This window comes from Cyanistes caeruleus, chromosome 16 (assembly GCF_971803275.1).
Source record: "Cyanistes caeruleus chromosome 16, bCyaCae1.hap1.1, whole genome shotgun sequence".
Lineage (NCBI taxonomy): Eukaryota > Metazoa > Chordata > Aves > Passeriformes > Paridae > Cyanistes > Cyanistes caeruleus.
Window position 1 is genome coordinate 3,099,354 of NC_141716.1, and position 14,285 is coordinate 3,113,638.

Sequence of the window (14,285 nt, forward strand, 5' to 3'; positions counted from 1 at the left end):
AAGAGTTATTTAGCCTAGAAGTGAAAGCAGAGTATGTGTGTGAAACTGCAAATGACTCCACATAGGTGACTGACAGGAGGCGAAAGCAATTTAATTGTTCCAGATTATTATATACTCTTCACATATATGTGTGTGTGTGTGTGTGTGTGTGTGTTTGAGAAGAAAGTATGGGGGTTCCTGAGAACCTGAAAGCTTTTCACAAACTCATAAAACCAGACACTGTAGGAAATGAACTTGATCCAAAAAAGAAAAGCTACTTTTAGAAATATAGCTCCATGTCTGGCCACAAAGTAATTAAGGTTCTTACAGCTTTCCTGTCCAGATGAGTGGCTGGCACAAAAATAATAACTATACAGTAATAACAGCAGTGACTTGTCACTGAAGGGAACAGGCAGCAGTAAACAACTTCCAGTAGATTGGTCACAGAAAGGGGTGGTGGGAGTGTGTGGTAGGGTAAGGGGTAGGAAGTGCATGTGCCTCTGAGTGGGTGGGTGTTGGAGGAGATGTAAGGGAGCAGAACAGGGACTTCTTAACAAAACAACGCAAAACATCTTGTCTTAGCATTCAATTCATAAAAAGAATATAACTGAGTCATATTCTTTCCACTATTCAGTGTGTGTGTGTGACATAAGATGCAAATTCCATGTGTGATTCATAGAGTTAAATGTCAGTTTTACAAAAGTCTACACGAGCCTAAGAGCAGGTTCAGGTCAGAGCTCAGCCACTGCAGGGAGGTGACTTTTCTCTTCTATCTTGTCTCTCCAAAGGCAGAACTTGGGGCACAGACCAGGGTCACCCACCTCCTGCAGTTTGTTTAGCACTTTCCATTCTTTCTGGCATGAACGGAAGAAACTCATCACATTACAGAACCGGATCTGCAAAACTCATCCAGCTCAACTGGAGTTTTCCATGAACACCGATGGGCATTGGACCAAGCCACAGAGGACAAAAAACGGTTCAAATATGAGCAAAACTGCAGAACATCTTTTCCCAAACATCTGCCAAAATTCTGATGCCTCTGTTTAGTGAGTACGTGTGCCATGACTAAAACTCAGAGGAACTGCAAGTTCAAGTAAGGTGGCATCTCCCGAAAATCCAAAGTGTGAGACTGAAAGTCCCTCAGTATAAATTATTTCTGGGCTGACATTCACCTCAAATTGGGTTGCAGTGCAGTTATACTGTGAGTGAAAACACATGAACGATGCCTGCTGCCCTTGGATGGAACATTTAGTGGCATTTTTAATATATTTTAGGTTATTTCTAACTCTGACACTGATTAGAAAATACTCCTTTTTCTCAAGAAAATGTCAATGAAAAGGAAATAATTTTTCTTATGGTCTTATTTTCTATTCAAATATTCATCTTTCAACACATTCACAAATATGTATGCATGTTGGTTGAACATGCATTCTGTCTTCCCCTCATCATATTCCATATAATCCAGCCCTATCCTGGTGGCATGGGGAACTACTTTATCAAAATAACCAGTAAACAGCTACAAATGAGAAGAGGGAGTGATAAAGTCACACAGCCCCCCTGCTTTGACAATTTTTCCCTCGAAAGATCTTTTTTAGGAAAGCTGCTGTTAAGGCCACATACATTTCATTCAGTGCAGAAGCTGATTGTGAATGGGGAGATTCAGAAAGCCACAAACATCACAGTCCTGGCCAGGGGCTCAGGTTCTGCTGCGTGTCTGGATCTCTCTGAATGGTTGGAGAACGTGGAGAGATGCTTGGAAGGGCCTCTGAAGCCAAGGAGAGAGGCTTGGAAGGGCCTCCAAAATCCTCAAGCCCATCTGCTGCTGCTGTAGGTGAGGTACGTTCAAGCAGCAGCCAGGGCAGTGCTGGGAGGCTGCTCCACTTGGAAACTTCAACTTCATCCACCTGGAATCACCCAGCAAACCTTCAAGGGTCACTTTATTTCACCCGTTGAGAAGGAAACTATTTCAGGTTCAGCTCATGGGCTGCACTAGTAAAGGGCACCCTGAGGAACTCACACTGCCTGGAGAAGATGATCCACAGCTTTATTTCTCTCTCCTTTTGTTTTTGCTCCTGCAGTCCTTGCTTGGTTATGATTCACCCTCAGAGGAGGAAATGAAAGTGCAGTAACTGTTGACTTTTCAGCCAGGGAGGCATACAGTTTATGGAGCAAAAACTCCAGCAGGAACAGAAGTGGGCTGAACTATAAACTGACTTCAGATGGAATAAACAAAGGAACAAAAATATCAGCAGCAAAGAGCAACAGCAAGGTTGAGCTCCAGGCTGGGGTTTGGCCATCAGAGGGTTACAACCCAAACGAGTGTTTGTGTGAGGCTGCAGACAGGGACTGCAGTAAAAGTACATCTAGGAAAATACCCTGATGGAAAAATCTCCTTCAGTTGTCTTTCAGTTTGAGTCTGGGAATAATGAGGATACTTCATCTCAAAAAGTGAAAAAGGAACCAAAACTTGCAAAAGGGAGGCCTGTTGCAATCTGTGAAAGACCAGTAGACTACCAGAAGGGAAGAGAGCAAACTTTCAATGGGTGCAGTGTTTTACCAGCACCCTGAAATATTTGCATGCCTCCACAGACTTTTTTGTTCTATCAGCTTCAAATGGTGACAAGAGAATCAAACACTTCTTACTGTGTATTTCCACTTTCCCAAACTTTTACCAGGTTCTGACAGAATTGTTAACTCTGTCCTCTCAGGTGTAAAGGGGAGCATGGCACTATCACTGGTTTGAGATGATGAGGAACAAGAGGGCTGGCAGGGCAGCTCTCCTCACATCAGGGCTACCAGCTCCAAATGAGCCCAGCAGAGATGAAAGGTGCTTCCTCCATGAGGGCAGTCTGGCATGACATTTTCCTCCCCTAGGTACAGTGAGGAAGCTGTCTGTGTGCTAGGCAGCAAGCTGCCAGGAACCTGAGCAGACTAAACAGCACAGGATGAATCAAACAAAATCACCTGCAGAGCTGAGATCAGCAGCTCTCAAACTGACTGCCTCTGAGCCTTGAGATGAGATAAAATAACTTCTTGGGTGCCATCAGCAGATATTTGATTTTTTAAAAAGGAATATAATGTACCTATCAAACTGAAAACTGACCCACAGAATGATTAGGAATATCCTGTACATGTTTAAATGCACCTAAAGCAAGAAGTGATGAGTTCATGTCTAATGCTGTCCACTATCAACACAGCCATCCAAGTGATATCCACCTTGTGGGGATGAGACAAGGAATGTCTCCCACACTCCTGGACTGCCCAAGGAATCACAGCAGAATAACAGGAATCACTTGCTGTTATGCTTGAGAAGCACAACCTTGTGCTCTGTAATGAGTAACCCAACAGCAGCTACAGGCCCCAAACACATCCCAAATTCAGAGCCCACCACAATCACAAATACGATCCTGCAGGCACTGAAGGCAGCATCTGCTCTTAAAAGCTGCTGGGTCTGTGTATAAACCAACCCATTCATCTCTCCCACAGAATTTAGGGGATGTTACAGTTCCTCGTGGCACCACAAAGAAGTATGAAATCACTGTTTGCCCTGGCTTAGAGACAGAGAACTGAAACACAAGAGGATAAAGCGTCTGGATGACAGTCAGGCGGGAAGTCCCTGGCAGGCCAAGGGTCTGAACCCACTTCTTCCATCTCCTCCTCTGCTGCCTGACTTCTGGCTGCCTTCCCCATGCAGAGGGGGACTGTCCCAAACCCACCCCGGATCCCTGGCAGAACTGGGGGTGAGCTCAGGGGGCCAGTGTTCAGCTGGATGCCCCCAAAAGTGAACAGGGCTGAACCTCCCAGTCTCTGCCAAGGCAACGGGAAAACACTGCCTGACTTCAGCTTGCTGCTGGCTAATTACAAATGGGAGAAGTGAAATACACTCCTTTGCCCTTAGCATCTGATTTAGAGAGAGGAAGGTCATTAAAATCATGACTGCAGTAGATCAGCCCTGAGCACAGCAAGAGATCTCTGACATGAAACTAAGCCAGCAGTGCCTGCCCAGGTGGCTCCCCCAGTAATGCTGAGCTGGGTCCTCTGCAGGCTCAGACAATGCCAGAGGCACATTTGGCCTGGGGAGTGAAGGGGAAGAGAAGGATGAGATTTTTAATGCAGTCAGGAATAGGATTCTGGAAGATGCTTCAAGCAAGAGACAGGTAAATGATATGGCAGAAGGTCAGAGACATAAGTGGGTTGAAAAGAAACTGAGACTCTTCATTTTTCTGAGCATCCCTCCCACCCCCACAATTTCCTCTCTTTAAACCTCACTTCATTCCCTCCCTCAGTGGGAGACACCCCTGAGTTACAGAGCCCACAGCTCAGAAGTTGCATGAGAAGCTTTGAAATCCTGAGAACAGGATATAGTCTTATACCATCATCTGGAAGATATGGGCAGATTTCTTTCTTGAGCCCTGTCATTCAGAGTAAATAGGATAGTGGAAAAATCCTTTAGCTGTAGATCTACAAGTAAATCAGAGAAAATATCTATTTAGTTTGTGTTTTGTAAGGTGCTCCCATTAAAATTACCACAACGATTGCAGCAATTACAGAAAACCTATGCAAATTCTACGAAAAAATATAGAATTAGTCATGGAAACAAAGAAAGAAACTTTCTGGTCTAAGTTAGCTGAAAATTTCAGCTTTATAGCAGGAAGCTTTAAGAAAACTTGTATTTCTGTGACATTTTGTTGTAAATTCCAATGGGGAAGGAGGAGAAAATTTAGAACAAAGATTCTCTGCAGTCCTTGCTTTGTGAGATGTGGAGCCTGAGAATGTCGCAGCCAGGGTGGATGCTGTGGGGAATTTCTGTTCCTCCAAAGGGATGCTGCTCCCATTGCTCCCTCCAGTACCTTCCTAGCAAAAGGAATCACTAATCACTGCCAGCCAGTAGTGGATAAAAGCCTGGAGTAACAATTTCTCAGAGCTGGGTTCAAAGAGTTAATTGCTGGAGCCTGGGCACACTTGCCTGAACCCTGGCCAGCCTGGGGCTGGGTGCTCTCCAAGTGGCCAAGGGCCAGGGCTCCTGCAGGACCTCACTGAGGTCAGTCCAGTCTGTCCCAGCTCCACCTCGACTGGGAGCCTGTTCCAGGGTCATGAGATCCTGTCCAGTCAGAACGGCCAGCAAAGGATTGCTCACAGTGCTCTGCAGCAAAGAGCTGGGGGGAGTTCACAGATGGGAGAAAATTGAGACCTGTCCTCCAAACATCAGCTGAAAATCCTGAGGGCTTCTTTAGCAACATCCCTCTCCCTCTATGGGACCTATGGCAGAGTTAGGGACCTCTGGCAGAATTTTGCCAGCTCAGAAGGGATCTCCAGGCACAATGAAAGCAGGCAAAGCCCATGTGCTCACCTGTAAACAAGGAGAGAGGGCAGGAGGACTTTTTTCCAGTGACGGTAGATTTCATTTCCTCAATTTTTTCATATATCAGAAGTATTTATTCATAAATGTGAATTTATGGCACAAAAAGAGAAGAAAAATTCTAAGTATTTCTGCTGAACACACAGCAGCATACATACATAAAAGAGTGGACCCTCACACAGATGTCTATCCCACCTTTCCCTACAGATCCCCTAGCTGAGTGACCTTTCCTATGCTGTGTTGGAGCAGTAACAAGTGGCGAGTTCCACGTGGTGTGAGGAAACCATAATTCTTGGAAGATAAAGTCAGGCTGACTGATGCAATGAAATGGGAACAGGAAACATGGGACCTAAAGCTCCCACCACACAGTTCATGTTGTGTGCCCTGGTTTGGGAGATGTCTTCAAAGATCAAAAAAGATTCTCATAGTCCTTGCAGTCCCTCCAAAATATTTCAATTAATCCAAACGCCATTTTTCTGTCCTGAAAAAGGAGATTTTTCATCAAGTCCTACATAGGACAATATTCTGACATTAGGAAATCAATGCTGATATTGAATATAGAATGCAATACAACACTATTTTATAGTGAACAGGATCCTTGCCTTTGAAAAACTTCTGGTTATCTCCTGCTGAATCAGACTGAGAACCTCATGGCTACAATTTGGGTAAGAGAGTTGGAAGATTTTTTTTCACATAAAAAACATCCTTGCAGTTGAGTTCCCCAAAAGACAGCATCTCTAAAAGTGTTTCCAAGAGACACATGGACACTGAGGTATTCAGCAGTAGCTTTACTTAACTTGAAGTATGATTTTAAAGGTATTTTTTAATATTTATTTGGCAGCAAAGCAAGGGGTTCTGATAAGCACCGTGTCAGAACCACCCCAGCAAAGGCACAGCATGGGCCCCACGTTGGCATTTAGTTTAGTCTGGGGTTGGACCATCCAAAACCTGCCTGGACCTCTTAAGAGAACATTTCAAGGACACTTTTAGGCAGATTTTTAATCACAAGGGGGGAAAAAACCCAAAGTATTTGAATTATTTATCCTCGCCAGTGTATTTTTAGAGAGAAGAAGTTAAAATAAACTTTATCTGTAGGAAGCCTTAGCCTGATTGAAACCCTCTCCATCCATTTGGAGTCCTGTTAATAAGCCATCCAGACAGAGGGAGCATTCTTCTGGAAAGCCCGTTTGGCACAGCAGCCTGCAGCAAGAGCTGAGCAGGCAAATCCCACGGCAGGGGAGAGACAGCACTTTTTGACCCAAACAATGTCTAGACAGCCTGAAAACAGATAAATTAACAGGCAAGCAGCAGCAGCATCACCCAGCAGCAAAGCAGTGGATATTTGTCACCTCAGTGATGGGTTAAATGAAGACTCAAGGTCCCGGTATAGTCTTTATGAAACACAATGTGCTCCAGCTGTCTCCCTCCCTCCTCCTGAGCTATTTACTGTGTTAACAGCTCCATGCAGAAAGTTCACTGCCATAGGACACATTTCCCATCTTTTCCAGACTGCCCTAATGAGGCAGCAGGATCAGAACAAATTAGTGGCAGAATTCCCCCGTCCCCTGGCTCTCAGTGAAGGAACAAACATCCTTCCCTCCTGCACATGCTGTGGAATCTGAAGCTGGAGCAGGACACGGCTGCTCAGGGCAGATGAGAGGAGCTTGCTCAGCCTAATGGTGTAACAATATTTTAAAATGCAATTCCTGCTCGAGGATGCTGCGCTTGCTTTGCAGCCCAGCTCTCCTGTTGGAGAAAGCACATGGTTTGCTATATATAGTGGGGCTTGAAAAATCACTTCCGTTACTAAACCAAGCACAAATGGTTTCAGATGACACTTTTGGTAGAAAAGATCCGTGATTTCATGCACTGTGTTTACTGAAAATTATGCGCACGCAAATTACCTTAATGAGATGCAAACCTTGTCATCTGCATTCAGTGCACCAGGAAAAAAAATTAAAAAATCTGGTAGCTTGCAATGATAGTATATTTAACATACAGAAAATAAATAGTTTGTTACATCAATGCTGTCAAAATGAAACAAGCCAAACTGTGATTAAAGCAGTTATCATTAAACCAGAGGCTGACTTCCAGAACTGTTGTGAAAACAGCAAAAGAGCAATTTTCCTAAGTGCATTTCAAGTGATTGAGTAAAAATTGAACTTATGGTAGACTATGTTATAGAATACTACTTAACGTGTTTGGATGATGATACTTCATAACACAGAAGCCTCATGCAGTACTGTTTTAATGCTTTTTTGTTGCTGAGCTTGAAAGCGTATTAAAGATTGTGAGACTTTGTGTCTGTGAGACTCAGCCCCACCATCCTCAAATATGACAGCAAGAAAGTTTTGCCCCTGTGAGGTTCCTTGTGTATATAAAGGGATGGAAAGGAGGGAGGCAGAACTTCTTATATCATACAAGATGCATGTCTTGGCTCCTGCCAAGCAATATTCTGTGCATCTTCAGTATGGCAGGAGCTGTAAACACGTTGTATAATCACATAACTGGGCTGTGACCCATTTGTTAGCAGCATAGGAAAAATACATCAAAGTCACAGAGAGTCTCTTCAGGCAGGCCTCGACAGATACCCATCTGGTAATAACCCCAGACTGTGAAGGATGGATGATTTATAGAGGTGTTAAGGAACCCTTCTTTTAATGTATATATAAATCCCTGTTTAAACTCTGTACTGATTAACTATGCAGTGCAAGGAATATATAAAGAAAAACAATGCATTGTTTTAGAAGCAGAAGAGAATTGAGTGATTTGTAAGAAAAGATTGTGGCTGTATTAGAGCCACATGTAGTGCTGAGTATTCCTGAAGATCACAGAATCCTAGAGTGGCCCAGGTTGGAAGGGACTTCAAAAATCACCTTTTTTCACTCCCTGCCATGGGCAGGGACACCTTCCACTATCCCAGGTTGTTCCAAGCCCTGTCCAGCCTGGCCTTGAACACTTCCAGGGATGGGGCAGCCACAGCTTCTCTGGGCACCCTGGGCCAGGGCTCCCCACTCTCACAGTGGGCTATTCAGTACAGAATGTGTCATTATCAGCAAAGAAACCCATTTCATGCTGGAGTATCCCATTTTTGTGCCAGGCACATACAAACACAGGACAATAGCCCCTTTCCTAAAAAGTCTGCAATCTCAGTATCTTCTTAGTAATTTAAACAAGGGTGAATACTGAAAGCTGAGCGCATGTAGATATCTTTTCTTGCCATGAGTCCAAACCCACAGCATAAATTTTCTTCATGGCACTATATTCTGTTATATTAACTGCTTTGCTTGGAGCCCTTCCCAAAGCTCTTTTGGGTTTGGGGAGGATACATTAGTGTTGGTGGGTATCTTCTGTAGTCTAGACTTGTAAGTTCCTACTCTATTGTTACACTGCTCCACTGGAAGGTTTGTAAGTCACACTACTTGTCAAAGTTATGAGGATGCTGAATCATTTTTATTAAGCATCAAAGTCTCCCCCCCACCTTTCATTTCTTTAACTGAAAGCTTCATTAGATTGCAAAATGGCACCTCTGTGCTCAGACAGGGCTGTGGGTAAATCAGGTTCTTTCCTTTGTTAAATCTGATTGATTTATTGCACATATAAAATGAGCAGTAAATGTTCAAGTTCTAAAAAGTTATTTAACAAGTGTCTGAGTGGAATGAAAATAGCTTTCTAAAATAGTGCAAATACTTATCATAAGCATATTAAAGAGACTTTTCATTTTCAGACGTTACCAAATGCCCATAAATTCTTAGGTATTCAAGCAGTCAGACACCTGAGGAAGCTTAGGATAACAATTAATTATGAGACATGCTGCTCAAGAAGCTCTTTGCAACCCTGAGTTCTGCAGCACTTTAGGAAGAAGGAAGGCACCATGTTGCTTATTTAGTAGCAGGAAACAGGCAAGGTTTGACTAGTATGAGATGGAATATTTCTTCAAGTCTCTCTCCAGAACATCACTGGACCTCCAGATGACTCCAGAAGGACTCTGGACCCTTATTTAGGCAATTTCAAGTCAATGATCTCACTGATTCAGGATTGTGTTCTCTCATTAAACCACCTGGCACTCAGTGCCTCCATCAGTTTGCTGAGCTCATTGGGAAGAGAGAGCACTTTACAGTGAAACCCATTCCCTACCTGCCCTCTGCAGGGTGCTGCCTCTCCTGGACAAACCCTGGGAGATCAGAGTGTCTGCCCTTCCCTGGATAGATCCTGGAGCAGGGAGCCCTTCCAGAGGCAGGAAGATGGGTGTGCACTCGGGGCTCAGCCGAGACATGGAGAGAAGAGAGAAGAGTTATGGAGTCACAGCTTGTAAATGAGCAGAATGTGCCTAACAGAAACTTAGGGAGAAAAGCAAACTTGAAGGTGCAGCTGAGAAAAGCTTAGTTCCTAGCTTAGTTCCTATTTCACATCAGTTTTTCTACCAGTGCCTTGTCCAACTTCAGAGTTACTGTGCTCACAACCAGTTTCTTTTCTAATTTCCACTGACTACATAATAGAAGAAGAGAAGCTAAACAAAAAGGAGAGAAGTGTGTCAGAGATGAGAAAGGATTGAAGAAAAGTTCAGTTGAGAGGTGGCAGAGGACATCTAGGGATTATGCTCTGAAAAAAAAAAAAAAGAAGAGAAAAAGCTAAGAGCAACTTTCATAGCAACTGAAGGGGAAAATAATAATAAAAAAAGGCACAACAAAAAACCCTGTCTCCTGTGGTGAAACTTCAGTGAAATGCTATTAAGGATAAATCTTTTATTGTATTGTCCTGCAGGCAGTCTGGTAAAAACTGTATTCTCAGCAGAAATGAACTCTCCCATTATAAAAAAGGAAGAACAGTCTGCTTTCAGGACTGGCTCTGTGTAATGGCTGCTGAGGTACCCACAAGGGGATATCTGGGAGCTCGAGCAAGGAGAAGTAGGTCCACATATTTCCTGCTGAAATAAGGTCTTCTGACTGAGAGGAGACATCAGATGCGTTTGCCACCAGCTTCCCATGGGCAGTCAAAAGACTGCAGCTCACATAAAGGATTTAGCCCAGGGAGAACATTTAGAGGGGAAATAACTTCCTTCACAGTGATTTTTCAGGACCTCTTTTAACTGGGTCTTTGGCTGAGAGATAGGGAAAAACACTGCCCAAATTAGCCTTGGTGGAGTTATAGAAAGGAGAGTTTTAACCCCAAAGCTGTGGAAGGGAGAGAAAAGGTTTTCCAAAGGAAAGGGAAACACAAAGCTTTTAAAAATGTTGGTCCAGAACAGGAAGTCTCCTTTCCAACAAGAGATGATGTAGTGGGCTCCTGATTTAGCCCATCCTCCCCACAATGAATTCCCTAGAATAGCCACCCAGTCACCCTCTCCCACAAGGCAGCATAAACAGCACATGGACACGGGGATGGAGGCTCAGACAAAAAGCACAGGCAGCCAAAGAGAGAAGCACAAAGTCACAAAATCCCAAAAGAAGGTCCAGGAGGGGCTCCCTGGAGGCCATTTGCTCCAGTTGGGTTCCAGGCCAGCTCAGGGCTCTACTCAGCTGAGTTGAGACAAACCTGAAGGTTGGAGATTTCGCTGCCCCTCTGGGAAGCCTGTCTGGGTCTGCCTGTCCCCCATCCCAGTGTGTGCCATCCCCATCCTGCAGATTGTTGGTGAGGATATTCAACAGCACAGACCCACAACAGACAACTATATCAGAAAATCCCTTTTCCAGCTCAAAAGTTAGATTTTAACCCACACTGTTCCCACTGAAAAGCACATCTTACTGCCTTGTAGTCAAACACTTTTAATCACTTCATTCTAATTTCAAGCTCTCAAGACTTCATGACAAATATACACCTGCTTGTACCAGTTTATGCCTGTGTTCTATAACAATCCTTATTTTCCCTGGGCAGTGTGAATTCCAGGCCTACTGCTGTCAGAAAATGGCACTTTCAGACTTCAAATAGCCCCTCTTAATCACCCATTCCAGGCCTTTTAAATACATTCTTCAAATTATAGGTTTTGCACTCTCAGACTTTGAACATGTGAGGAATTTACCTGAATTGGTTTTTATCCCTTGTCTCATAGTTCCAAACCTTTCCATTATTTGGGTCAATGTAGCCTCACTCCCTCCTTCCACTTAGATAAAAGATCCATTTTCTCACTATATTTTTTTTTTAACATCTCATACCTGAGACACTTTTGCTGTTGGTATACTGAGCACAGAATTGCTTTATCTTTTCAAGAGAATAAAGACCACTTTTAAAATCTTGTGTTCATTTGAAATTGCAGAACTGCTTTGTGTTTGTGTGCATTATTATTGCATTACAGAACAGGCTCAGATCATGACTGCAATCCCCTGCAGTTGGAAGTGTTCAATCTCAAGTTTTCACAATTCTGTGAACTTACATATTTCTTTACGTATGACATGATCCTAAAACCTCTTTTGCTGATTATAAAATGTTATTCTGATTGAATATTTCCTTGTACTTGTAGGTTTTGGGCTGAGATTTTTTTTTTTTTCCTGGCTTTTCTCTCACCTTGGGCAATAAAAGTCATTGTTACTTTTATAGCCTGTTTCATTTTTAGGGGTGCAGCAGGGATTGCAAAGCAGGATGTTGGGTAAACTAGAATTCATAGTTTATCCCAAAGTAGGTTCCCTGCTGGAGCTGGGTTTAAATGTATTTTTCTGTATTCAGTATGATTAATTCTGATGCCAGGGGACTCTTGGTACATTTCCTAAGGATAAATCCATGGGAATTGCAGTCACTTGCTTAAAGATGATTGTTCAAGGTGCAAAGCACTGGGAAAAAGGCCTAAAAGTAAAACATGATCAAAATTCTGCTGTACTTGTAGCCTGCAGAGATTTAGGGGTCCTGGATGTTTTGGAAGCAGAGTTACAATAAAATGAAACCTGCCTCCTAACCCAAAATAAACTGGGGCTGAGTAACACACAGTGGCAGGCACAGACTGGCAGTAATGTGCTATAATTATATACAATTTCCTGCACAGAGAGGGATATTTCCAGGTAATTTCTGACTAGCCTTTAAAAACTATATTTTGGGCATTAAAAAACCCTCAAATTTTATTTTAATGAACTTTTAAAACTATGTGACACACTAAAGGCAAACTAAGTGCCACTTGGCACAGCCTGTCAGGTGGAATGGAGGAGAACATGTGGCTGCAGAGAAATGGTGCTGCTCCCAACCTGAGCCTGGGAGCAGGGAAGGGAATCTGTTCCTTCAGTAAAAAACATGGAAAAAACAAAGTTCCTGCTCCCATGGGCTGCCAGGAGCCCCTGATCAGCAGCACCCACAGTGTGTCAGCGTCCTGATGCTCCACAAGGATAAAGATGCCACTTAGGCAGAGCCAGCTGCTGCTCCCAGCCCTTTGGAACAGCTGGCTGCACAGCAGACACCGAATTCCCTGCTAAGGAAGAGGCTGTTAAAAGCCTGCAGAGGGGAGACAGCAGCAAGGAATAACGCTGGCTATGTCTGTGTTAGCATTTTAGGCCTGGGCAGGAATGTGCTTTCAAAACAAATCAAAGAGGAGGAAGGAATTGAAACTGAGAAACTTTTCCCAAACCTCTGCTGGAACAGCTCTGCTGAGTGGATGTGCACAGTGGGGCCTGAGAGGCTGCTCCTATGTTTTTTCACTCTCAGCACAGCGTTCCAATTCCTAGCACTTGAGTTCTCTACAAGATATTCTGGAAGAGTCAGGTTAAGCCAAAGAAGACTTTGACTAAACGCTGGAGCAAGACAATAACATTGTTCAACCATTTCCTGAACATTTGCAGAATGACCTGAGTGCACAAAATTAGAGGTGGTTCATCCTCTTACTTGAAGGCTTGAATTTAGTCCCTTGTAAGCAGTATTTATATTTTTTGTATGAGGCTTTAATAACAACCTAGACTTACTAAGGTGTAAGTATGAGATGTAAAACTCTGTAGGTGCATTTTTTAAATCCTGAGAGAATTCAAGACAAGTGCATTGGTCTAAAAATGAATTGTGTAAAGACAATTCTTTAGGCTCTATTGGAAGCTTCAATGTGGCCTGGCAGAACCACAGATTGCCCAGCCAAATTCTTCATCAGGGACCATTTATTCCAAGCTAGAGCTATGGTGCAGTTAGTGAAGTTATCAGAATTTTACTGGTCATACAGGTGGGAGAAGTTAAACCCCATGGTGTTGGATTTATGATTGAGAAATCATGGTAAAGTAAATTTCACATCTGAAAGAACTTAAGGCACAGGAACCAAATTGGCAACTTTCCTCTTACTCAAAATGTTCTCAGAAAAAAACTTTTAGATGCTTTCAAAGACACATTTGGTCCCTTCATGCTAAAGTGGTGCCAGAGCACACATTACGGTCATGGATTTACCCATAGCAACTGATGAATTCCCTATTAGGAAAAGAATCATTTCAATTCCATCAGAATTAATACATTGAAAAAATCTGGGTTTAAATGGAGAACACAGGCTCAGAGAGGTAGAATATCCTCTGAAAGTTAAGCAAGGGTATTTTTTTTTCTTTACTTACAGCTAAGGTGGATTAACAGAGGCATATGGAGAAGATCAAATATACCTTGAAATAATGGATGTATAAATCTGCAGACTAAATCTCTCTTGAGTACTGGACGAGAGAGAATATAAAAATGTGGAGATCATTTACTGAGGGGATATAACACTGCAAAGCCAGAGGGGTTCTAGGATCTTCAATATTTTATAAGAGGAAGCTTAAAGCTATTTTAATAAACCATTGAGGCCAGTTTTTAAAAAATGTAAATGTACAACTGTGCACACAATCTACATATGCAAATCACCACAATTGGACAAGCAAATCAGATAATTGCATGCAAATATGCCTACTCACTCCATGCCTGTGTCTACAATGGTAGTAACTGTGCATGCAAATTAGGTACACATTTTGTACACATAAAGGTGCAGCTTAAGTGGCATATGGCACAGAAATATGGCATCCAATGTAAC